General features: G+C 35.1%; 1 long non-coding RNA gene across 4 annotated transcripts in view; it reads right to left on the bottom strand.

Annotated features, from left to right (window-relative positions):
• LOC112992337 (uncharacterized) overlaps positions 1-26,179 on the bottom strand; it is a 221,599-nt gene that overhangs the window by 33,446 nt on the left and 161,974 nt on the right. For all 4 annotated transcript variants that reach the window (XR_010387877.1, XR_010387878.1, XR_010387879.1 and 1 more), the window contains one exon: positions 24,964-25,013. This is a non-coding gene — a long non-coding RNA (uncharacterized LOC112992337). The remainder of the gene's footprint in view (positions 1-24,963; positions 25,014-26,179) is intronic.

The raw sequence follows: 26,179 nt of genomic DNA, 5'->3' as shown, positions 1-26,179 counted from the left end.
AAAAAGGCACTATGAAGTCTGAAGTAAGTTATGGCCTTCCGGCTGTCCAATCTGGTAAATTAATTTGCTTATTACTGAACTTAATTTCAGATACATTTCTGCCACACTTGGTTCATTTATTTCACTCTGACCTGAGAGCAAGAAAAAGACTTCACTCTTCAAACTACTTTTCTTCTTCTAATTTTACCTCTTCTGAAAAAGAAAGTTGTTCAATAAGGGAAATACTTGAAGTAGATGTATAAGCAGCTTTCAGAGCTCTTTGACTCTCTTCCTGGACTATAGCAAGGTTCTTATGCCTAAATATTCCATATTTAGTTTTCTGTTAAAGATGACTTAATGCTTCTAGAAAGCAAAATACTCTAAAATAAAGCTTTAGTTAAGATTTTCATGCAGGTTTAAAGTCTCACTCACTCTCAAATAAGAGATAATCTAGAAGCTGGACTCACAAATGCATAACATTGTTATTACAAAGCATATTATGCTGATATAAGAAGCATTACTAGAAATTTAACAGAAATTCTCAGCACATACAAAATCACATTAATAGTTAGGGCATAAGACACCTGATTCAACATTAAAAAAAAAAATCCTTAAAATATAATCTTCAATTGATCTGAAACTCTTCAGTCACAAGCCATGAACACTCCATCGTCAACTCTTCTGTGTTTCAGGCTAAATGGCAGCTTACATTTAGAACATGACTGAAGCAGTATTCTCTATGCAACACCTCCAATTGGCTTCACAAGCCATATCAGTTTCTTACTCATCTAAAATAGCATTATGGCTGATTTTATCCTATGCTAAATCTGACAGATAAAATGTTTAAAACTTAGTTTAGTAGCACTCGTGAACACAAAAGGAATTAATAAGAATATGTCTCACTGTTAAGCAATGCTTGAGTCTTTGAAATTTGGAAGAAATACCACTATTTATTAAAACTATTCTGAAAAGCATTGTAGAAACCCTTCCCCAACCATTAATATTATTTGTGAAATCTGACTTTTACTACGACTCCTTTCAATTGGATCTGATCAGTTTTAAATATTGGAAAAAATATAAACAATTTATGCAAAACTACTTACAGCAGATGATTAATGTCATATATTTAAAGATTTCATTCTCCAACACTAAGATTTTCTGAAACTGAAAGGAAAATTCTTTTCACCTATACTTATGAACAAGTGTGTCACTTGGATTTCAATCTGTTGAAAAAAAATTAGCTTTACTGAAAGCTAGCAATCTTAACTAGCTTCCTCTAATGACATTTGGACTACTCCTTATTTATAATTATCTATATTCAAATATTAGGTAATAGTTGCTAAATAGGGCATTGGATATAATTCTTTCTATTGGTGGAATTTCTTGGATAAATATTAAATAAGACTGAGGTTACTTTTGACTAGACTCTGGATAAAAAATGTGAACATGTATACAGTTTAGAAGCTTTTTAGTTATAGGGAATGATCCTGCACTACTTAAAAACTATAGAAGACTACAGGGCCAGCTAGAAAACCAACAGGAAGCTAACCTAAAGGAAATATGCTGTAATCTCTGAATAACCAGCATTACTAATGTGTTTTGTTCATTGTCTCCAATAATCTTCTGACTGAAGCTTAGAGCCTTACCTAGAAAAGTGATTAGTCAGTCACCTAAACTCAAAATGGTGATCTGGGAAACACCTATTCTGCTACAGCCTCATTCAAGAAGTTCCATATGTGTGTGTGTATACACATACATACATGTTCATATATACACATATGTACACACACACACTATATATATATATGTTCACATTAAAGATGACACACATCTCTACCCCATTCTGTACCTAGAAGACTTGACAGCCCTACAATGCCACATTTTTCTCTCAGCTTTGTCCATTTCTCTACTTTCTTGCATAGTCGTGCTCCTGTAGGCACTCTCAAATCATGCCAATTAGTTCAACATCTGTGCAAAATGCAGCAGTAATCACCACTTTCTTCTAAAAAAGAACAGCTTTCACTGTTCTTCTGTTCATTCAACAGCTCATTTCAGAGTTCTCCTTGACACTTAGTTCTCTTGTCTGCCCTAGAGGTTTTGAACACATTTTTTCCCATAGGAACATTTGCCTACACCTAACGTTACGAGCTGCAGCGTGCTGGGAGGGCTGAGCACGCTGCTCTTTCTGTTAGTGGTGTGCCATTTTGCAGGAAAGAATAAAACAGTTGTTAGAGTACTAGCAAGTAGGAAGCTGAAACTTGATCGTTATGGCAGCCACCTGCAGACATCCAGTTTCCAGAGCCTGTTGCAGAGACTGATTATACATTTCACTAAGACTGGACAAAGTTGCTTTGCCCTTCAAAACTAATATGCATAATCTGATCTAGGCAACTTATTTCTACACGTTCTTTTTTTTCCCCCCAACCTCTCTGATTTCATTTGACAGTTTCTCATTTTTATTAACTCTCGTGAACGGGTATCTTCTAAACTCCTCTCTGAAAGGTAAGTGTAACTGATTATTTAAGAGGCCTGTACAGAAATATAAGAGCAACTAAAAGATTGTGATACACACGATTTGCTGTCTGAACAGCTTAGTGTCTCTATCCTGACTGTAAAATATATAGCTTTCTGAGGCTTAGAAAAATTCTCTTCTGTATTTTTTTTAAACTACCTCATTTACTGAAGATTTGCCAGTGAAAAACACTATCTAAGACTCTCATTAATAACGATGAAACAATAGAGAAGGCAGCTGCAGAACAATAACTTAGTTATGCTGCAATGTACTGTGCACTTTTCTTCCCCCTATCAGATACAGACTTCCTGCATCTGATATAGTTACAAGAAATTGCTTGTTTTCATATCTTCAGCAGTTTGGTTTTTAAAATTTCATCTCAGCTGCTTTAATATCCAGTGTACATATTTTTCTCGCTTTAGTCACTGTCTATCTGCTTTACAATGGCTGAATTTCCATTTTCTGAAGGAAGTGTGTTTGACCTATATGGATTTTAAACACAGCTGGATTTCTTTGTCACTGAAGAAAAGAAAATAATTTGAACCAGATGGCTACATATGGCAGCAGAATTACATGTTCAGTTTTCTCTCACTAAAGTACTAAAGTACCATTCCAACCAAAGTAACGCAGAATGGTTGGTTTTGGCTGATACTCCCCCTATGGACAAATGTGCTCCTTTCTACAAGAAAACAATTAGGCAAAAAAAAATGACATAAAGTAGTACTCTGGGGTAGTTAGTAGTTACTCAGAAAAAGTAAACAAAACCACACTACCAAAAAAAAAAAAAAAAAGAGTATGGTGAATTGGGTCATGACTTTCAACAATCTCTCAGCACAACAGAGACTGTACAAGTCTCTCCTCACTCATAATGTAGACTTCTATTCCACAGCTCATTTTGAAAGGAATCCAGACATTTCAGAACCATTACTTCCTCCTATCAGACAGTTGGGTAAAACAAGGAGTTTGGGAAAATCTTTAAGCCTCAGATACTGGACAAGATGTTGTGCAGGCACGATGGACTAGTCAAGGACTGCTAAAGCACAAATGTAAAAGCTGGGCTGACCTTTCCCTTCCCATGAGAAGGTAAGTGGCAGGCAGAGGGCAGGCATATTTCCTTGAGCAGCAAGTACTTATCCCAGGTCATCCCAGTACCTCATAGATGGCAAACACCGTATTGCAAATGAAACCACTACAGGGCTATCCCAACTAGAGGAAGCAGCAGATAATCTAGTATGCTCAAAAGAGCTGGATATGGCCACAGAGGGAGGCTTCAGGTCTTAGCTCTTCATCTTCTGTCATAGCTCTAGCATAGCTTGTGTTTCCACTGTGGAGATTGCGGAGAGTGTTGACAGCATGGGGTGGAAGAGCAGATGACAGCTAAAAGAGGACTAAAGTTTCTTTTCCCTTTCAGTCCCAGTAACTCCACAGATGAATGTAGTAAATGCTGTGTATATATGCTGCGGTGAAAACTGCTGAATAAGGGTGGACTTCATAGGCTCTTCCTGATGTAGCACACGGCACATCTGCATCGGGCAATTGTAAATCAACTATTTGTCTGAGACTGCCTAATCCTGTTCACAGACCATGAGTTATATACTAATAAACCAATAGAAGCTGTATTAAGACAAAAATTAACCTTATCTTTGCCTAAAAATTACTCTTCCAGAAGCAGAGAAGAAGGAAGGACTGTTTTATTTAGTGATGTATCTGAAAAGATCAAAACAATTAAAGTGGTTATTACATATCAAAATCATAATCATCTTTCTTGCAAAATTCCCTCTAACAGGTTTAAACCTATATTAAATGATATGGTAAACCAATATCAAAAGCATTAGTGTATTTTACAATCATCTCTTTAGAGTGATTTTCTATCAATTAGTGTCCGGATGGTTGCGAAACGGATCTTTCAAATGTATGTTCTTTATTTCTATAAAAGTGCGTCTTTTATAATGAGCCAGGTATCAGCAGATTATGTAGTTTAAAACTCTTTTTCTTTCTCTTTTTCTTTTTTTATGTTTGATCATGCAATTTAAAAGGGAGAGAAAAGCAACCTCAGCCCTAGCAGCACTAAAACCTGCTATTAAATAGAGGCCCAGAAGGTCTCTCATTTCATTTGCACAGTGGAATTCAATGATTTCACAAAACTTCATGCTGTAAAAAAAGAACTATGCAGAATCTGTGGATACCGAAATGACATAATAATCTGTGTGTTGGTGGCATTGCTAATCTCCTTGGAGTACAAAAGCTCTGAAACCTTCAAGTGAAGAGCTCATGGAAAAGAACTATCTTGTGGCTTCACACAAAATCAGCTAGAACATTATCACCTCACTCTGGTTACTTTTGTCTGATTTCTATGACTGGGATTTCTATGGGACTGGGATCCCATGTCTGGGATTTTTAGATTATTCAGCAGAGATAGACTGCTTAATGTAGCCTGACAATCTAAAATTCTCAAGTTCTGCACTTATGTGTGTGTTTATATATATGTTTGTATATCACTGTATAATTTTATATCCATGTAATATGCTTAAACCCTGATATGCTGCTTATTATTTCATAGCCTAGCTAGAATAATTTGCTTTTCATTAGTAGATATTACTTCACACTGTGAATTGGAACATTCAGCTGCATATGGTTTACATTTTTAAATCCGTTTCAGTTGGAACAAATCTTTACCCTGGAGCTAAATGATAAAATTTAAGCATAAAAATTATTTAGCTGATGCTTCAGAAGACTATAATTCATTATTTATTATTAGATGGTGTATCTTCATTCAATAACAAAATAGAATAAATGAGGCCCACAAGTGTATACACACAAATAAGGAAGTGCCGTGAGGACAGCGTTATGGGTGAAGCTCTATTACCTTTTCTGGGAAGTCAGCACAGCTGGGTGCCCACATGAAGTTCCTGTGCACTGACACATGCAGCAGGGGGAACAAACAGGAATTAGAGCTCTGTGTGCAGTTGCAGGGCTGTGATCTCGTCTGAATCACATTGGATAGCTCATGCAACTGGAGTGCTGCAGTGGATACAGACCCTTTAGGAAGCACATGCCAGGAAGGCAAGGAAGTGGAGTCACCATGTATGTGAGTAGCAGGAATACAGGGAGATCTGCCTTGGGATGGGTGAGTAGCCACCTGAGAGCTTATGGGTCAGGATTGGTGAGCAGGTCAACATGGGCGATGTTGGGGTGTGTCTCTGCTACTGTACACCTGATCAGGAAAAAGAAGCAAATTAAGCCTTCTTCAGAAGCTCACATTTGCAGTCCCTGGTCCTCATGGGGGGCTTTAACCACTCTGGTATCTGCTGGAGGGACAACACAGCAGGGAACGAGTAGTCCAGGATGTTTCTGGATTCTTCTGTGCATAAAAAACAACTTTCTAACTCAGGTGATTGAGGAGCCAGTGGGGAAAGACTCTCTGCTGGACAGGATTCCTGCAAACCAGGAAGGACTTTCTGGGGATGTGAAGATCACGGCAGCCTTGGCTGCAGTGACCATGAGATGGTGGAGTTCAGGATCCTGAGACAAGGGAACAAAGCAAACAGAAGAATCACAACCCTGGGCTTCAGGAAAGCAGACTCTGGGAGCACTGGAACAGGTTGCCCAGAGAGGTTGTGGAGTCTCATCCTTGGAGATATTCAAAAGCCGTCTGGTTAGAGTCCTGTGCAACATGCTCTAGGTGATGCTGCTTGAACAGGGCAGGTAGACCAGATGATTCCCCGAGGTCCCTTCTGACCTCAACCATTCTGTGATTCTGAGCACCCTGCTCTACCAGCCCTGCTGTGAGCAGAGGAGTTGGACTACCCAGTATCCAGAGTTCCTCTCCAACCTCAACTATTTAGTGATTTTACCAGTTATGGTTCCATATCTTAATATAAAATGACATCACATTTTTGCAGCTCTACAGTAAGTGAATTTATATTATTTATATTTATTTTATTGTTGTCTGCATTCACCTATAATATCCAATGGATATCATGAGGCCATTCTTACTTTCCGATTGAAGATGCAATTCAGTATCACAGGATTTTTGTCAGTACAGAATAAAGTAAATGTTTTATCACAGCCTTTTGGAAAACTCTATCAGAAATGATTTCCACACAAGCCTGGCACAATGAATTTTGCTAGACAATCACAAGCCATAAGAATAGGAATGTGAACAAGCAGTGACAGCATATAGTTTGAGATTCCATGCTCTCTGTCTTGCTGCCCAAGGCCTTGAAATAAATGTTTAAGATGTTTTTAAATTATATCAACCTTTCAGATATGCCTATGGGCAACTGGAAGAGCTATACCATTAGTGCATACTGTTTCTAGACATTTAACATGGCCATTACATTCTAAGACTTTTCAGTGCGGAAACTGGAAGAAGCTTCTCCATTTAAAATGAAAGGTTTTAGAGCTCTTAACTCGTGCTCTGACCTTTAAAGTAGAGCATGAATTACAGTCCTTCCTTTAATGAGGGATTTTTATCAACTCAATTATTCTTCAAAATATTCTCTATTTTACCTTTATACAGCCCAATATAACTTTGGTGAAGAAAGAGAAAATAGATCTGTTATATGGTATACTTTTCAGATCTTTTCCATTAATAAAAATCTCAGCACCTAGAAATTACTCATCTAAATGAACAGATGCTTTTACCTATTCTACTAATTAATAGTCAAGAGAATTCGAATTTAGCTGCTACATTTTCAGGCTCTGATTCAGAAAAGTGCTGATGGTGCTGGCTATTAATCTGCAATTTTTTCTTAAATATACAGTGCATTCTTAGAGGGTTCCTGTACATGCCATCTGAGTACATAGTAGTGATTCCGTACTGATTGTGCTGATCAAAGTACATATCATGATGCAGATTAATTAAATTAAAAATGGCAAATTCCTGCCTACTACAATTCAGCAAGAACAGCAACCAACTATGTGCAAATGGTGTGAGGTTTTATTTGTGTAAATCATGTATACTAGATCAAAAAATGACATGCAGAATCCCTACACAGCTACTTAGCAGAAAGGACAGTTTTAAAACCAAACTGAAAACAAATAAAAATAATAATAATAAAAAAATATTAATGTGTCTAGGGAAAAATATCATAAAACATCATACTACATATCAATACACAGGGAAGAAATCTCAAGCCTCATTGAAATTAGGATCCTATTGACTTCAATAGGATTTCACCTTCAGAGTGTTACTCGAACTCAGTTTTGGGAAAAAAGTAATACATGAAGTGATATGACAAAATGAAGTAATAATATATCTGATCTAAACTCTATGCCAGTGGCAGCAACAAGCATTACCAGAGTTCACAGGAAGGAATTTTAAACTCAACACAATCATATCAATTGGAGAGCACAAGCCAGAGCAAAGCTTAATAATCTGTGCCTTCTGCGCTGAGGACAGCAAAAATAAATCCATAAGCCAGCCATTTTTAGGAAGGTTTTTTTCCCATTCCTTTTAAGAAATACAGCTTTCACTTAAGCCACAGACCAATGCAAGATACAATGAAGAAAAACTGTACTATATTTTAAAACATATAAATGGGTATTGCAAAAAGTCCTGTTCCATGATAGCCCATACAAGCTGCAAAGCAAAACCCAAAGCAACCAGAAAACAAACATGGAAAATAGCCTGATTTATTAACAAAAGACAAATGAAAGACATCAGATAGAGAAGTGCCCTGAGAGCAGTCTTCTCCCACCCCATTTAAGTGAAGTGCTTGGCAAGAGTCCACAGAAGGGGCACATCCCATGCGCTTCCTTGGAAAGTGCCCTTCTAAGGCAGAAAGGGCTGGAGTCTTGTAGGGATTTGAGAGTGAAAAGATTCGGAGCACCTGCCTGGTAATGTGTATTTAGAGATTCCTGATCTGAATCTGTTAAATGTTATGAAGGGCCATGAGAGGGGTCACGCAGTCCTGTTCACAACAAGTCTTTCACTTCAAAACAAAACACGCTGAAAATCCAAAACCCACAGAAAGTCTGTGTCCCAGTGTCAGGATGCATGACTTGTCCTTACAAAATCCCTTGGCCTTCCCCCAGTTGCAGAGAACTAAGTGGAATCTCTGAATTTGCAAAGAGTGAAAGATTAAGTTTGCATTACATTTTTAATAAGACACACAATTGTAAACTATAAACTGTGCTTTCTAATTGTCAGTTACAATAAAAACACTGATTAAAGACATAATAGGATTAAGCATATGCCATAGTAAAATAAAAATTGTAAAAATAGTTGTCCCCTAGACAATTCAGTCCATGAAATCTCACCTTCAAAAATAGCACTATTTATAACTACTTGATTTTACATCAAAGAAAAGGGACTTGAGACTTTGTAATCAGTGCTTCCTGTGATGTTACTGTAAAAATTATATCCATGCCCAATGAGAAATATAATCAGTTCCCATTGCGAGTCACTTGGAATCTGCCTGCCCCAATTAAATAACTATTACAACCATTCCAAAAGACATATTCTCACCAGTTTCCCCAGAGCACTAAAGAAGTTTAAAATGAGCCAGCTGAATTTGCCACAGTATGTAGGTGGCCTGCACTCTGCCTGTAGGTATAACATTTTCAGCATTTCCAAGATCTACTCTATCCATTCAATTCCTAGCTGACAACCGTAACAAGTGCCATTTTCTTTCTGGACAAATTTTGCCTCATTTGTTTCCAAAGCATGTGCTGGATGTAGCAATTGTGTAAGATTCATGATTTAAATTATAAATTAGAATATTTAGGTCTGGCTTCTTTTGTCATCACAAATACCATAACTAAAAAAAAGAAAAAAAATAATGTGGAATCGTTATTAAATGATGACTTAATGACATGCAAAAAAATGCACTGTTATTTTGTAATGGTGAAACATCAGAAATACTCTTAACCATATATAGGATTCTAGAGTTAAGAAGCAGCTGAATATATCCATAAATAGCTGCAGAACTAGTGACAAAATCAGTGGTGAGGCTAACATCCTTCTGCTTTCTGGTAGGCAATGGAGGCAAGGAGTTATAAGAACAAGGGCCCTAAACATTACTGTCTTACCTTCAATAACACAACAAAGCATTCACCTGACCACAGTAGTATCTGCCTGACCGTGATAGTATCCATTCCTTCCATATCATTATTTATGCTGTGACTGCAACCACCTCTGGAAAATGTCTTGTTTATATCACTGTATGTTACCTGAATGCTCAAACATTCAGTTACTTCAGTTTCAGAAACATTATCTTAGAGCATTTCTGAATCTGCAAGAAGAACTGTAATCCCCCCCACACATCTGACCTCCCCCCCTCCCCCCTCCCCCCCCCTTTTTTTTTGGTACCCATTCCGGCCCACATGGATTTGTTTATATTTTGGTATAAAATTTATCCTTTAGTACTAGAATGAAAGGATATATGCAAAAAGATGTGTAGAACCAACCATAATTGTTTTGGAAATTAAATACATGAAAGTCAGAAAATTAAATTCCCAGTGTTGAAGTTCAGTATTAAGCCCATTCACTTGTGATCGTGTATGGAAAAGTGATTTCTAGAGGACATCCCATTGTACTTTGCTATTTGTCAAATTAGAAGCAGAACTGATAAGGTAGCTTGACATTTCGTATTAGAAGAAGCTGTTTTAGATTTCTTGTAGCATCAAATTTGATTTTGGATTGATATACATCAGCTTGAATGTACCAGCCTTAAGTTTTTTTTTTTCTTTCTTTTCAGTAGAGCTCAGTAGACTTAGTTTATGAAAAAAAAGAGGGAGAGGTGACTTCATTGAAACTTCATGAGGAAAAAATACCAAACCGTAGAAATCTAGCAGAATAAGACATAACAAGAACCAATGCTGGAAGCGAAAACTAGACAAATTCAAATAGGAAATAAATGTACATTTTTTTTAAATTGAGTGATTATATTATATTATATTATTTTTTTTAATGGAGTGATTATCTTTACAAAAAAAAAGATCCTTCTGGGGAAGTACTATGGTTTCAATTTTTTAAAGCAAAGCTGCTTCAAAGCAAGACTGATATCTTTCTGGAACATATGATTTCATTGCCCACTAGTTGGGCTGAACACCAGGGAAAATGTATAATATTTAATGATCTGAGTTATACAAGAATGTAGTCTACTAGTCCTGAGACAGAAAGTCTGAAGAGGATTCAACAAATCAGACATCACAGATGGGAAGGCCTAAGCAGAATAATGCAGCAACTAAACCCCATGAGATTCAAATCATGAATATCTACTAAACTAAGAAAATCAGTATAGAGACTGACTGAGATTTCCCTGGCTGTGGAAGGGAAACAAAAAGACACGTGGGCCTGTAAAAGCATCTTTTCAGTAGGGTGTAACGGCCCTAGAACCTTCCAATATAAGCACTTGGCCAATTTACAGGGAGGCATTGGCATCTGTGAAGACACCCAGTTCACATGCTCTTCCTCTAAACACGTCATGGATGATCTGTCCTATGATCATGCTAGATTCATCTTAGTTCTAAGCTCCTACTCAGTCTTCCATAGTTATTAACAACTACCTCCTGAAAACATTGAGAAATGATGCCTTCTGAACTACATATGAATTACACTTTTTTTCTGTTAACTGCTTTTATTTTTTTCTTCACAATAAAGTCACTACATTTCTTTTCTCACTGGCTGCAAATTCTCAGTCATTTCCTGGAGACGCATCAGGCATTTGAAAGACTAGTTTTTATTGTTAATACATTCGTTTCTAATAGCAAGTCCCAATATAAAATCAGCTGCTCTACCTTCCAGGTCAACACAATAATTCAATGTCTCATGGAATGCAGCTTGTTTTTATATTGCCTCTAATCCATTTTAATGCAGCTGAACAGCACAGTAATGGAAATTCTATTTAGGAGCAAACAAAGATGTCATATGTGTGTTCATTGCTCTAAGTACTCATTGTATTGAACTGTCTTACCCTCAGGAAGTGTATAAACTTTTGCTTAAAAACCTTTTCAGATGATGCCCTGAATCAGTACCAATTCAAAATTCAGTAAAATTGCATCAAATATGCAATTTACGTAATAGAAATTACAAGCTACAGCTAACAAACCTTGAGATAACGTATACATAGGACGCTGCTAAATAACTACAAGTTGTACTTATGCAGCAGCTTTTCCAAAGATAGCTCAGAAAAATGCTACCATTATTAACAGTAGAATCACAACATCATTGTATTTGCATGCACAGCAGATTATCAAGCTCCTGAATATATTCTGTTTGTTTTTTCTTACCTGGAAATTGTTAAGGGGCTAGGGTGAGAGTGAGAGAGACTGTACATGCATGAATGCTCATGGGAATAGGCAGAGAAGTAATGGGCCCAAGAGGTGAGAGGATGAGAATAAAAGAAAATATATATATATACACACATATCTCTCTCTCTATATATATATCTATATATCTATATCTATCTATATATTTATCTATGTATATATATCAATACCACCATGATATTTTTAAGGTCATTGCACTGTCCCTATCAAATTTAGTCCAGGGTAGATTTGATTTTTTTTTACTCTTCTCTTGGTGTTAGAGAATGAGATAGAAATTGCAGAAGACCTTATTTTTTGCTATTATACTGTTTCAGCTTTGGCCTCTCTTGATAGTAGTACACTCTTAAATTTTCATAGTACCTTTTAACTGGAAGGTTTTTTTTGTTGATTTTTGTTGATTTTTATAAGCTCATTCCAGTTTTCAGCTTATGGTTTATGCTGCTTGCCAGTAGAACTAAGATGCTTCTAGAATTTGTGCTTTCCCAAAAGATAGGGAGATAATTTTCCCTACTTATCCCAATTAAAAAAATCTTATATTCCTTGCCATGTAAATGTAAGCTTACCATATAAAACAAATCACTGCTTGTTTTGATTAGTAGTAATGCTTTCTTTAAAATGAAGACATAAAACTCACCTACATAGATTAAATGTTACAGACCTGCATTAACTTCATGTATCTTGTTTTAACCACACGGTGCCAAAAACTGTTTTTTCCAATGTAATTTTCATTTTCTATTTTCATTTCCTACATGGATATCAACATACAATGTAATACATTGGTTGATATCAGCAGATATTCCTTGCTGATACTTGATATAGTGCCTAAAGCTTAAATTTAATTCACAGTGCATCAATAACAATGCAATAATCATTCTTTCCATGGTAAATGACCTATTCTTTGATGATCAGCTAAATGCTCATAAAAGTTACATTTATAGCAATGTTTACCTGCTTGATACAGAGCATTCAGACTTCCAGGGCTTCCCATTAATCCCTGAAATTATGATTCCACATGAAGCTTTTCTGTGCACTATCAGCGCAGCTGGAGATAGGTTAGGAATCTCAGATACAGTATAACCGATAGCACAAAAAAATCCTTGCCCTGAAAAAGTTATACAGATCTTCCGAAACTTCATAGTTTGGATATCATTTACTGTGGTATATGAGGCTCTGATCAAAGGGATCATTGACAACGTCTGGAGAATGTCCTGCCTGGTGACACCAGTTTCAAGATAGAAATTCCCAGAATGTTTCCTTTCTGGTTTCCTGCTAGCAATCTCTGTTTTATCTTTAAGAACTAATCGTTTTAACATAAATGCTGGGAAGATAATGGATCCCTAATTTTTTTCCTTCCCTTTCTTTTTTGACTATTGAAGAACATAATCACATTCAAGACCACTGCAGTTTTACTGAGCCTCATAAAAGGCATGCAAGACCATATCATTAATTGAAAGGCAATTAATCAGTGAATCAAGACTAAACAACAATTTTCTGTTGACTAACCATTCACCTGTATTTCTTTTTAGGGAGGTTTTTCTCATCAGTCCCAACTATACCATTAACATCCTCCCTTAAACCTCACACTCCTACAAGCAGCTTTGTTTAGATCTGGCAGTAGCAAACCAAGCTGCACACTAGCCTCTTGCAGTAGTTTGCAGTCTTCTTCATGTTTGTCTCACTCCTGGCTGACTATCTTTCAAAATGTTCTGCTGAGAAGCGGAGAAGGCACACTTGCTGCCTAAGGCAACGCTGCTGCTGCCAGAATTACAGCACTGGAGGCACGATGGCCCAGGCTATTCCTGGAGGCAGTTAGTGCCAAGCTTTTCTTGACAACTCTTCCCCATACTGCCAATGCAAATCACTGATGTTCTCATTTCCAGCCTCTTTTTCTTGCTTTTTGCACCTCAAACCGGTGATTATAGCAGGTTCAGAGCTTTTTTTTGCTTACTCCTTCCCTCAGCCGCTGGAACAAGAATGTCAACAAGCTGAGCGTCTGATCTTTCAGCTGATGATCACCATGTCAGCTTCGTTTGCTTCTGGATGGATAGCGCTATCACATTGAATTAGCAATCTCCTTAGAGAAACTTGTCATTCTCAGCTGTGCCATATAAGAGGTTTGGAGACCATTAAAATGTTACACAAAGTTACACATGATTTTAAAGAGAGAAGCTAAGCAATATTTCAAAAGTTTTGCAGCCACTTTCATTAGGACTCCTGAGGAAGAGCAAAATCATTACGAAAACGCATGCTTAAAGACCCTCTAAAATGTATTACTTTAAAAAGACAAGTAGGACAGTGGCTTTGTTTTAACTGTGTTCTTAGACACACCTAGGGTACTTTCGGCTGATGGTATACTTTGGATTCTGTTATAAATATTTAATAACTCCAATAAGAACTTACTCACTTTTCCTGAAAAATTCACAATGGCAACTATCTGAAAGAAAATAAACTGCACAGAGCCCAGCTTCAAGATCCTTATTTTTTGACAAGCATTTCAGCTTGCGAGTGGAAATTTTAACATAGAAGACAAAGTTTGTCCCGCATAGGTCAGCAATAGGAGCCATTCAGCAATCAGGGGAAAGCTCAGAAGTTTTTAAATGGATATAATTCTAGATCTTGAAAAACAAACAAAAAAAATCACTCCCATGAAAAAGCAAAATGAAACCTAAAACATAATGTTTATGAAGCATTTATATGAATTTATATTTTATGAAGCATTTTATGTTTATATACAATGGCTTCTGCATTATTTACATCCATATGTCATAGAGTTTACAAAAAGGAAACAGAAATAAAATATATCAAAGAAATGGATATCATCGCTTGATTCTAAAAAGGGAAAACATATTATTCACAAAATATTGATACTGTTATTACCAAAAAGGCAGCTATGTCCCCAAGTAACATCAAGAGAAATCTCTCCTGTCAACAAAGAGGCCTCGAACTCTTGACTATGAAAAATTAATTGCCATTAGAGGAACTTCATTAGCTAATATCCTTCCGTATTACTGTGTCAAAAGACATGACACTTAGCGCAAATTTAATACTACTAATGAAAGTAGTATTAGAAACAGAAAATGAGGGATATTACTATTTATATTTTTTATAATACTAAGAATTTATTCTTTTCTTTTTCAGTAGCATGGCAGTCAGAATTGCTTGTTTGCAAATTAATTTCAAATTAACCTAACTATTTCAGATAAATATGGGAAAATGTCACTAACAGATTCTGAATATATGATCTTCTAGAGGTGGAAAAGACTGCAGATTGATTGACAGTTATAACTTGCCTTAAATATAATTAATGCCTTGCTTAGTTATTCACTAAATAATGAATTAAGCTCTAAGTGGACAATAAAATAATAAAATAGTAGAAATCTTTAAATAACTGCATGTATCTGCTTAGGATGAAAAACAGCATTATCTTTAGAAAATGACAACATTACCGATTTATCTGTATCTATCCATTCCATATAAAACTGATAAACTAAATACCTTTCACACCTAATAAAATAAACTTTACTACAAAACCAAAATCCACTATCAAAAAGGAACTTTTCACTCTAATCCTATCTGGCTACAAAGGAATGTCTGCTGCTTTTATACGAAATAAAAGGAGAACTGATTTCAAAAGTACCCAAAGAAAAAGTTTTGGAGAACCAAAAACATACTTGGAAAAAACAATGCATTCTCAACATTCATCTAAACAGCTAATAAAGGCTGGTCTACACTGCCAGATCAAGCCAGCAAAGAAGTGCCTGAGTCCTGACTGAATGTGTCAGTGGCAGGATGCTTTTTTGTTTGCTTCCTCCAATCCAGTTCATTCAACTGATCTGATTTAGAGCATAGTCAAAAGAACAAAGAATCAGAATACTGAAGTAGTAAGCAGACACTTAAATAACAAATGCCTAAGGTAATTTCCTCTACTGGGAAATGGGCTGCTTGGGTATTTTAGACAGTTTAGAGTACTGTGAAGGACAACAATCCTATTCTGGCTTTTGAAGCATCTTTGATAGATATGTTCTGTGCTATGTAGACAACATCTAACCAATATTACTCACTGCAAGCTATGCTTTTATCCTTCATTTCCTTATCTATTCTACAGCTCATGCACTGCACCCTTATAGGTGTTTTGATTTCAATCTGTGGGCAATTTCATCCTGAAACCACTAGCTCCAGTGTGTCTACTTGCTTTTTTTATAATAAGATATATAAAAAAAAAAAAGAAAAAAAACCCTATGGATGAAGTAATCAGTTTTTCTAAAACTTTCATATGGCTAATCTAAATGGATTAATAGTAGAAGCACTTGATCAAACTAGGGCTAGCAAACACAAAGCAAAGCAAATGCAAATCTACCAATTTCAAAAGAATCAGAATACAATTTTCTTGATTATATGATATCTCTTGCCAAGGTCTAGCTAAACATTTTAATTTTGGTAGATAGCAACATACTGTATACTGGAGTCTCTTGTAACACTTTTTTAAAGATTAGGAGGTCTTTTTTTCTCTTCCTAAAAGAAAAAAAAATCTTTTACAAGTAAGAAAAAAGGGCAAGCAAATGGATTTCTTTCCTAATTATTACTCACAGTGTGTGTAATTGTAGATATCCTTTTTCTTTTTTTCCCCCATTTTTTAGCTTTCTACTAACGTAGAAGGGTCTACATCATCTTATAGATTTCAGTTGTGAATATCAAACATGTCAAACAGACTTCTTTACTAAGAGATAAAGTCTGTAATCATCATTCCCCTCAACCTCTGTACAAGGTTTCTAAATCAAGAATTTTTATTTAATCTCAGCATTGTGTTGTATTAGATTTCAGCAGACATCAACTTACAATGATTATCAATGTCACATTGACCTTCCCTGTCTCCTACTTTCCTGTGGTTCTACCATGGGGGAAAGAAATCCTTTATTATTAATAGACTATTTTGAAATCCTCAGCACATCTATTTCAGAATCACACAAAGTCAATATTCAATGATATATGCTGCCCTGTCTGTCATTTTTAATCACAAACTATGCATGCCCTGTAATAGTTATTCACTTATTGAATGAATCATGACACTTTGATAAAAATCATGCTTACAAATGCGTGTAAAATAGATGGGAAATTCCCTTGAATTTTAATGATTGGTGTATTTTAATAGACTATTGTTCTGACATATTGCTGGCTTTGCAGCCATGGATGAAAGTTATCACTGGGTATATTGAGTTGTTATTTAAAGAGAGACCAGAATAATCAGAAACAGATCAATGCATAAACAAATTCAAGCTGTCAATTTGATATACTGTATAAGAATATTGTAATCTAAAATTATTCCTTGTAAAAAAAATTATATAGTTATTTGAACATTTGAAATAACAACTTGCAGGAACTAACAAACATGACGGTTTCCATTAATCATCCATCTTTTTTTTTTTTTTTTTTTTTTTTTTTTGCGGGAGGAGGATCCCCCTGGCTTTGAACTCTTTAAACCAAAAAAGTACCAAAAAAGCCTCAAACCCAGAAACATGCAATCATCATTTGTCATATATTATAGGCAGCCATATGAGTACATATTTTATTCATTGGTACATGGTTGCAAGTATTTCACTTTTACTTAAGTTACCCTCAGCATATCCTAACATCACAAAACTGATGTACTGTTAACCACAAGAAGAGAAATATAAGCACTGGAAATGGCAAATTATAAACTTCTGATAGGAATTAAATATGGAAGATACAATATGTAGTTAGAACACAGAACTATAATTCTATTTAGTTAAAGATTATTACAGACTTTTCTTTTTTCAGCCAAGTATCATAAATAGTATTTTTTTCGGTAAAATGCATAAAAAGCCGAAAAATAAGAGGAAAAGAATCTCCTAAGATTTCTTAGTGGAAGAGAAATAAACCAGCTGAAATCATTAAAAAAATACTTTTGTTTTCCTCATGAAACTGTTTAATGAACATCTCATATGAAAAAAACCTCCAGGTTTTATATCACTTTTTTAATGAGAGAATGCAGGATACTGCTTCAAAAGAAGAAGAGAGGGAGGATAAGGGAAGAGGAAGCACCCTCTTCCTTTCTTAGTAACCTATACTATAACACAAAAAAGGCTTTGCAGCATAAAAGAGGGCTATCCTATCAACCACAGTTTGAGCTTAATCTGTGGTTTCCTCCCTCCCCTGTGGCTTCAAGAGCTTATATTCCACTTTTTATAATCATGGAAATTACAAAATTAGATATTAAACTCATCATTCATCAGAAAAAGATAAATATTTTCCTACATTCTAATTAAGTAATTTAATTTAGACCTAAGCACACACCTAAATGCTTTGTGAAATTAGGGCTAACCAAATTTGTTTTAGTATCACAAAGATGTTATCCAAACTAACTGTTCAAAAACGTGGGTATTTTTGCTTGTGGTATTGCGCATGGATCCTTCCAGCTCATGTGCTCGTTTTCTTCTACATGCTAACTATATTTTCTTAATAAGTTCAGTTATGAGTAGATCTCTTAAAGGAATCTGTGAATAAGAGTTTGCATGTTAGGTATGCTACATTTAATAGGTACAGCCAGATGCTTTCTAGATATAATTTTAGTTTCTTCTTGTTAGTTTTGGGGTATGAAGTTGTTTTGGTCCAACTGTAAATGTTTTTAAGTATTTATATGTGGTTTCATTATATAAATTTCTTATACATGTAATTAGGAGAAGGATGCTAACAGCTTGCCATTTGATACTTGCAATAGCCCACTATTCTTGCTAGCTACAGAGTTAGTGAAAGAAAGTTAATAAACTAAACTATGAGCCAAAAAACAATAAACTTCTAGGAGCAAAAAGAATTTATTTCAGAATTGAAAATGTAAGATATCTGTAAGGTAATAGCAATCATATCACAGAGTTCACTGAATAAAGTAAAGCCCCTAGAAGGCTGAAATTATGAGATATTCAGCATCAGAAATGAAAGGGGAGGGGGAAAAGTTATAAAGAAATATATTCATTATGGAGAATAGTCAGATATTTGTTTCGATAATGCAAAATGTTCAAGTACAAAAATATTTAATTAATGCATAATACTTTATTGTGGATTAATTGTATAACTTCATACTTCTTGTTGGCACCTTACCTACATTTCTTGCATTGCAGAAGGTATAAGGAAGGCTAGAATCTGAATCACTAGTAAGGGCAAAAATCCTCGTTCCACCTGAATTGCTTTGTAGCTATTTCTAAACTGTCAAGTAGGTTATTTCTTGCTTTGCTCCACAGCCCTGGTCCCAGAGCATCCACAGCGAAAATATGTACTCCTGGACTCTCTTTTGGAGCAGTCCAACAAGCTCCCTCCAATACCAGGCAATACATGGTCCAACCTGCCTCAGAATGGTCCCTTCAGAAAGCCAGCAGGGAGCCAAAGTGGTCCAAGCTCAGCTCCCCCTGAAGATCCCTGCAGCACCATCCTTGCAGACGTTGTGTAGTCACACTCATGCATGTGCAAGCGTGCCAGATGAGCCACTAGTGTCTTCTAATCTGACACACTGCGAAGTGTGAACTGGGCTCCTCAGACCTTTTACCTCAGGTAACCTACCTTCTCTGCCTGTCATTTAATTTAGGGTTAGAATAAAGATTTGGGAACTTGGTTTCTCTTGGTCTATAACTGTTTGCTGCAAAGGCCAGTTTTAGGTGGGACCAGTAACCTACCATCTACTACTGTAAGGAAGCACTCTTTACACTATTTAATGACAGGATTAAAGTTATAGTTCAGAATATATGAAGATGGATGTGAAGAAAGCTAAAAACAGAGAACTACAGAGCATTGCCGAAATCGGCAGGATGACCCCAATCAGAAACTAGTTGATTTTAAGTGCAAATAATGCACATTCTTTTAGCCATACATATCGCTACACTATCAAGAGCGAGGAGAGGGTTAGAGATGGAAAATTAGACTGAGGATGTTTTGCTACATATTTCATGGGTCTAAGACTTGGAAAGAAGGATTGACTCCAGATTAAGGCAGCTAAATGAAAGTTTCAACAAATAAGTGTGCACCCTATCTGTGTCATTATACTCAAAGAAAAATGGTCAGTACAGTCAGTGCTGCCTGTAGGGTGTCTACTTTAAAGTCAACACAAGCTTTTCGGTTGAAGAGCTTTCTAGGCTCAATTATTTAAGTTTTCTGTATCTTTAGAACTAAAGCAAATTTATAAACTGTAGTATTCTTTGAGGACTTTGGCTTGAAGTTTGAGAAAGCAGTAATGGGGGCAAAAAAGGAATAAGTGCCTTGAATAAAATCTGGACACTATGACCCATACAGATTCTCTCTCCAAAGTTTTTTTATTAAACCATATTTTTTTTTATTATTGAAAAGCCTGGTTGGAGCTCAATGAGTTTCCTGTAAAATTCATGTGTAGTTCTTTAAATATATGTACTTTAATCTGTCGTTCTTAGAGGTATAAAAGAAGCTTTTATTCTACTCCATCCTGCTGGGAATGCTTCATATTATACTTCAGTATTTATTTTCATTAAGTTTTCAGGAGAGATAAGGAGATTGGATATTAACATTTTGACCACAGAACAGAAACAAAATATGCCAATCTCTTAAAATGATAATCAACATAATTGGCAATAGCTGGGCGTTAGCTACTTAACTAAAATTTTATCCTATTCATTATTTTGTTTTTATTATTGATTTAACATTCAAGTCAAGGTATTTTAGAATGGTAAGAAAAGGCAATTACTAGGGAAAGGTTGATTCTTCATGTTTGGTTTTTAAATTGTAATTTCACCTTGTAATTATTTTTATTACAATATTGTGTCATATTTTTTCAGTTGCATGACTGTTTTATAAAGTATGTGTATTTTAGGATCCAAAATCAACTAGAAAATTTCTTCTTGTATACTTGCCTCAGTTTCAGAGATTCTTCTCCTCCTTCTTCCTGTCCCAGGGTCCCCTTATCCAACTATGCTGACCTGCATGCCTAAGCAGCTCTGGTTAACGTTTGTCAATGAGAATCTTCTTTCTCAAAAGTATCAGATTACCAGCTTTGAAAACTGGTTTTGGCAGCTCAGTGGAAATGAACTTGTAGTTTCTTGTCACGGCTTCTGACACTATGGCGAAAAATGGCCTTGAATACAAGCAAACATCTATAATTTCAAACTCCCATTAAAACCACTGAATTATCTGAATTCAAAAGTGAAACTGAGTTTCTTCAATTAGAATGCAAATCTTAAGAAACCAATTATTTTATTTAAAGATGCAATTTTACAGGGAGAAAAGAATAACTTTTCTTTAGAAATAGTGAAGTCTTGTCCAGGCTTGATTTCAATGTAATTTATATATTCCTTGAGCTTGCAATATATTCCTATACATTTCTAATATCTTTGGTCAGATAGATACAGATAGAAACAGATAAAAGTTCCTTAGAAATAAAATGTAATCCTTTAGCCAAACCTTATTCTTAGACTCTAATCAGGCTCCATGTATACATCATTTTTTCTAAGGGACTTCTATTGAGTGTAAATTTATCCCAATTTCTGAAGGTTTCAGTCCTAGTATTCTATTCAAATATATATATATATATATTTCATTTTTTGGCTAATAGAATCTTACTTAATGCATTTTAGCTATTGTTATAAAGAAGTCTTCAAAATGGCTCTCCCAGTGAATGGTTTCAGGTGTTTGATAGTAAAGAAATCCATTAATTCCACCTGAAAGTACTTCACCCTGGGAAGAAGCTTCAGAATTTCTTTTTTCTTTCTTTTCTTTTTTTTTAAATAAGATACAACTTCAGTATTTTTATTTTACAAACTATGTACTTATGAGAACAATGAGAACAATAATGCTAAAAAGTTGGTAACAACCGTATTGGGAGACGGAAATGGCAGAGAAAACCTCTATCAGTTTTATTTGAACTGGCAATACTATGGCATCACTATTTCAGCTGCAACTGAGAAAATCTCCTTCACATTTACTAAATTGAACGTTTGCTGCTATTGTTATTTTACACAGACTGTCCTAGGCACAGTACTTGGAAATATAAAAGCACACATCACAAGATAAAAAAAGCAGTTTTACTGAAGCTTGTAGTGACTTTATAGTGTCAAGAAAAGGATCTCTTCATTCATTTACAGTATTTTTTCTCTTTTTAAACTAGTTATTTTTAGAGCCATTAGGGCTTTTTTAAAGATACTGAAGTAATTAATAATGGATAATTAAATAAATGAACAAAATATGTCTTTTTGTGAAAAAATTGAGATATTCTCGATATATTATATAGATGCTTCACCATTTCAATAAGTGATTATTTTATTCTACATTCATCTTATTAACAGCTCCTCAAAATATGCTAAATTAATCTGATACTTCTAATTAGGTGGGGAAGGAAGAAAAAGGACACATCCTTTTTATCCTTTGAGATGCTACTTCTCACTCACTTATTTCAGTGACATTTACAACAGAAAATCAACCTGAGAAGAGGAAGCTTGGGTGCACACCCTAGAATGCCAACCTACAATGCAAGGCATACAGAAATGTAAATATTAATATAAATAAATATAAATATATAAATATAAATAAATGTAAATGTAAATGTTTGCACATATAGCTAGGCAGAAATTTTTCCCTCAAATATGAACACATTTTATCAGTTCTGACCACTTTTGCCTAGAGAAATCAAAGTTAATATTAGCAAGCTTAGTATTTATTCAGAATGATACTGTTTCAGAAAATGTATTTGAAAGGATGGATGACAATAGTTTACCCTTCACTTAGCAGGCTGTTTATGATTTCAACTTTTTTTGAAAGCTTTGGTGATGATTTTTTTTTCATTTAAAGATTCAACTCTTGGAAGTGTATCTACATGTATCTACAGTTTATCCATCATCTCTGAAAAATCAAATGTAGCCTGCGTTTCAGACCAGTTGAATCAAAGAGGGAAATATATTACAGTTTGAATGTGAGATGCACTATTTTCTGTTATTCACACTTCACAGGTATCCTGAGGTCTTAAGCAACCCCTTTTTGTAAAACAATTCTATATTATCTTCAATTTAATCATTTTTCAAATAAAGGTGAAATCCTGATTCCACAGAAGACTAACTATTTTGGAATAATCCTGGGGAGATAGTAAATACCAAGGATTACAATTCTCAGAAATCGTCAGCTACAGTAAAATACAGATAATTTAACTATTTCTGACTCTTCAGCATTATATTGCTCAGGATTCTTTACCCATTTTAGTCTGTGTGTTGTAGAAAATATATGTTCCTGTAAATTCTTTATTGTGGCTTTCCTTTGTAGCTGTCCTGTAGACATCTGTGTTTTTCAATCTACAGTGCACATATAATGGAAACATTTCTGATGATTTAAGACAGGAATTTGGATATGCATTCTCTAGATTTATCATATATATATGCATATATGTATGCATACATACATATGCATACATATATATGCATACATACACACACACACATATGTGGAAAAGCCCAGAGCAAGAAATCCAAAGTTTCTTAAATACTTCAAATGTATGTAGTGTTGATTGAATTATAGTAATAAATCAGAATGTAACAGAGTATCTAAGGCAATAAAAAACTCCATAAATTGCAACAAGCAAGTAAAAAACCCATGTATATAACACCAAGAAGAAAGATTTTGGATAATATACAGTGAGATGAAAACCAATTAAAGTCATTTTGTGAGAAAAAAAGAGGTAGGCTACTAAGAACGGGAACTATTTAATAATACTGTTTACAACTTTAGCACTATAAAATGAAGGGTATTCTATTTAAATATATTTAAAGAGGAATAGGATAAAAGTAAGTCGTATTCCTAACTGATATGATGTGGATGGTAGCTGTATATGGTTATGGCACCTCATCAAATGTTTCCAGGACCCTATCCTGACTGATCAAATAATTTCAACATTAAAAAGATTTCAAGTGGTTTATACTTTTTTATGTCAGAATTATCAGTTACTGAAATTAAAATCATTGCCTGATAGAGATAAATTACATTACACATAAAATAACTTTTTGGGGTGGAAGGGAGAGAAATGTAAATTTCTTTCATTGTTGGGTAATTTCTTGGCCAATTAACGATAGTTGTTTTCAAGGTTCAGGAGTGGAATGTATGTACGTAAAGTCAAATGTAAGCCAAATAAATACTACATTCAATAAGGATTAAAAGAGAAACATAATATTTTGCATACCAGATTTGGAACTATCATATAACATATTTAAAAATTAAAATAATCACTAAATTTTAGCTTGGACAACTCATGGCAAGGTCTATCATAAGGTCCAAATGACAATGCCATCTTTAATACATAAACCTTCACTTTCACTTCCATAGCTGAGTACAGTTAAACTTTGGCAGTGACTCAGATCACAAGTGTTTTTTTTTTTTCCATTTCATTTTCTAAGGTAACGAGTAGGTCAAACATCCTAACTTCCTCAATTTTTTTCTGTTTTATCTAGTATACTGGGACAGTACTGCATCAGATATTTAAACATCTGCACTTATATTATAGTTCTGTCTTTTTACAACAGAATTTTATTAGCCATGTGACAGCATATGAAAAGCCAGGAGGTATCACATACCTCATTGCCTTAACATATGGTAAAACAGCAATTGCAAGGAATATGAAGGAAAGAGCCTTTGCTGCATGGGAAATACAGCCTCAAGACCAACAGCAAGAGGAGAGAGGTTAGTTGTTCGTTGTGCCCATCCGTGTTCATTGCACTGCTGAACGCTCGCTCTGTTGCAAAGCCGTCTGCTGGAATATTTCGACTTCTAGAGCTTGTATAGTTCTTAAGAACATTTTTGTGGATGAATACATACATGTGCATAAATAAGCATGTTCATGTGTGTGTGTTTGTCTGTACATATACACACACACACACACACACACATTTATATATGTATATATACACATGCAGCTGAGGACTAATGTTTTCTCACTGTCCTTCAGGATGACAGTCAGAAAAAAAAGATGACAGTTAAAGGAAACATTAAAAGGGATAAAACAAAAGAAAAATATCACCTTGTATGTCACCCAGGGAATAAAACAGGACATCAATGACATGATATTGTTTGAAACTATCCAAGTCCATTTGCCTGCTAGCAATAGTAATAATGAATGGACATGTCAGCAACTTATCCCAAATGAGCATTAGTGATCCCATTCCTTCCTTTTTGTTGTTCTCTAATCATACCTATGATGATGACAGCAGTGTTCTTGGCAGACAGCCTCTTGCTTTCATTCCTGTGGAGAAAGGGGGGATGGGAGGAAAGAAGAGAAAAGGACCACAAGTTTCAAACTCTTCAAAGCAAATTACTAGATACTTGATATCTCTGGTACAATTCAAAGTATGTTATAGGAAAGATATATATGTATCGCTTTTTTATATTCACCATTACAAATTACAAAAGAGTTTAGAAATGAGATTATGAATGTGTTCCCGATGGCATATTTTGATTAAATGTCGTATATTTTATGATGTCATTAGTGTCTTTCTTTGCATGGCAATGGAAGCCAAATATCAGCATCACAGACTCAGATGCTCCCATTACATTTGTGAGTCAAATTTATGTTTCTACAAACGTATCATATCATGTTTTTGTAGCGCCCTATAGAGAAGCAGATTTTATGGAGCAGACATGATGTTAAGATGATCAGAAAATAGTTATTGCTATTTATGTGAGCGTGTTCTCTCTCTTTTTCAGAAACTTCATGAAAAATGTGAAGACTTTCTGAAAGTGAAGTAATACTTCTTGAAGAAGGAAGATAGTTCTGAAGCCTGTCTCAGAACTCACTGTAAGTCACTCATCAAAATTTTACTTTGCTTGAAAACACTAAGAATGCATAATTGGTAAAATGTGAGTAATGAATTTGACAAATGTAGTAGAGAAAGTAATATTTACCTTGTCTTTGCTAGGTTAGACTGATCATATACCTCAGAATTGTATACATTATTAATCTTTATTTGGGGGTTCTAACACATTGGTTTCCTTCCTGATATTAGCTCAAATAATTATAAACATATTAGTTATAGTCATACTTTCAGACATGATTAGTGATATTTTAATTACGTGCTGCAAAACAGAAACAGCCCGTCTCCCTCTTCTCCTCTCCACCATATTTGATCATCTACTTTTGTTACAAAGATTGCTGTGAACAACTGTGTAATTAATCATAACAGACTAAAAGAAATTACATATGTAAATGCCTTTCATAAGATTACTCAGTGTAATCTTAGTTGATAAATTAAGATGAAAGAAAAAAAAAAAGTTTGTTTCTTCAGAAGCAATCCGAGAATAATAAAAGACCCTACAGGTTCTAGGTCCTGACAGAGCTCTTATTATTTTAGTGAAAGAACTATAAGCTATTTGGGGGGGGGGGGGGGGAGGGGGGAGCAGCGGGAGAGTGCT

Source organism: Dromaius novaehollandiae, chromosome 2, assembly GCF_036370855.1.
Source record: "Dromaius novaehollandiae isolate bDroNov1 chromosome 2, bDroNov1.hap1, whole genome shotgun sequence".
Taxonomy (NCBI): domain Eukaryota; kingdom Metazoa; phylum Chordata; class Aves; order Casuariiformes; family Dromaiidae; genus Dromaius; species Dromaius novaehollandiae.
The sequence above is the reverse complement of the archived record's forward strand: the minus strand, read 5'-3'. Positions and strand labels throughout refer to the sequence as shown.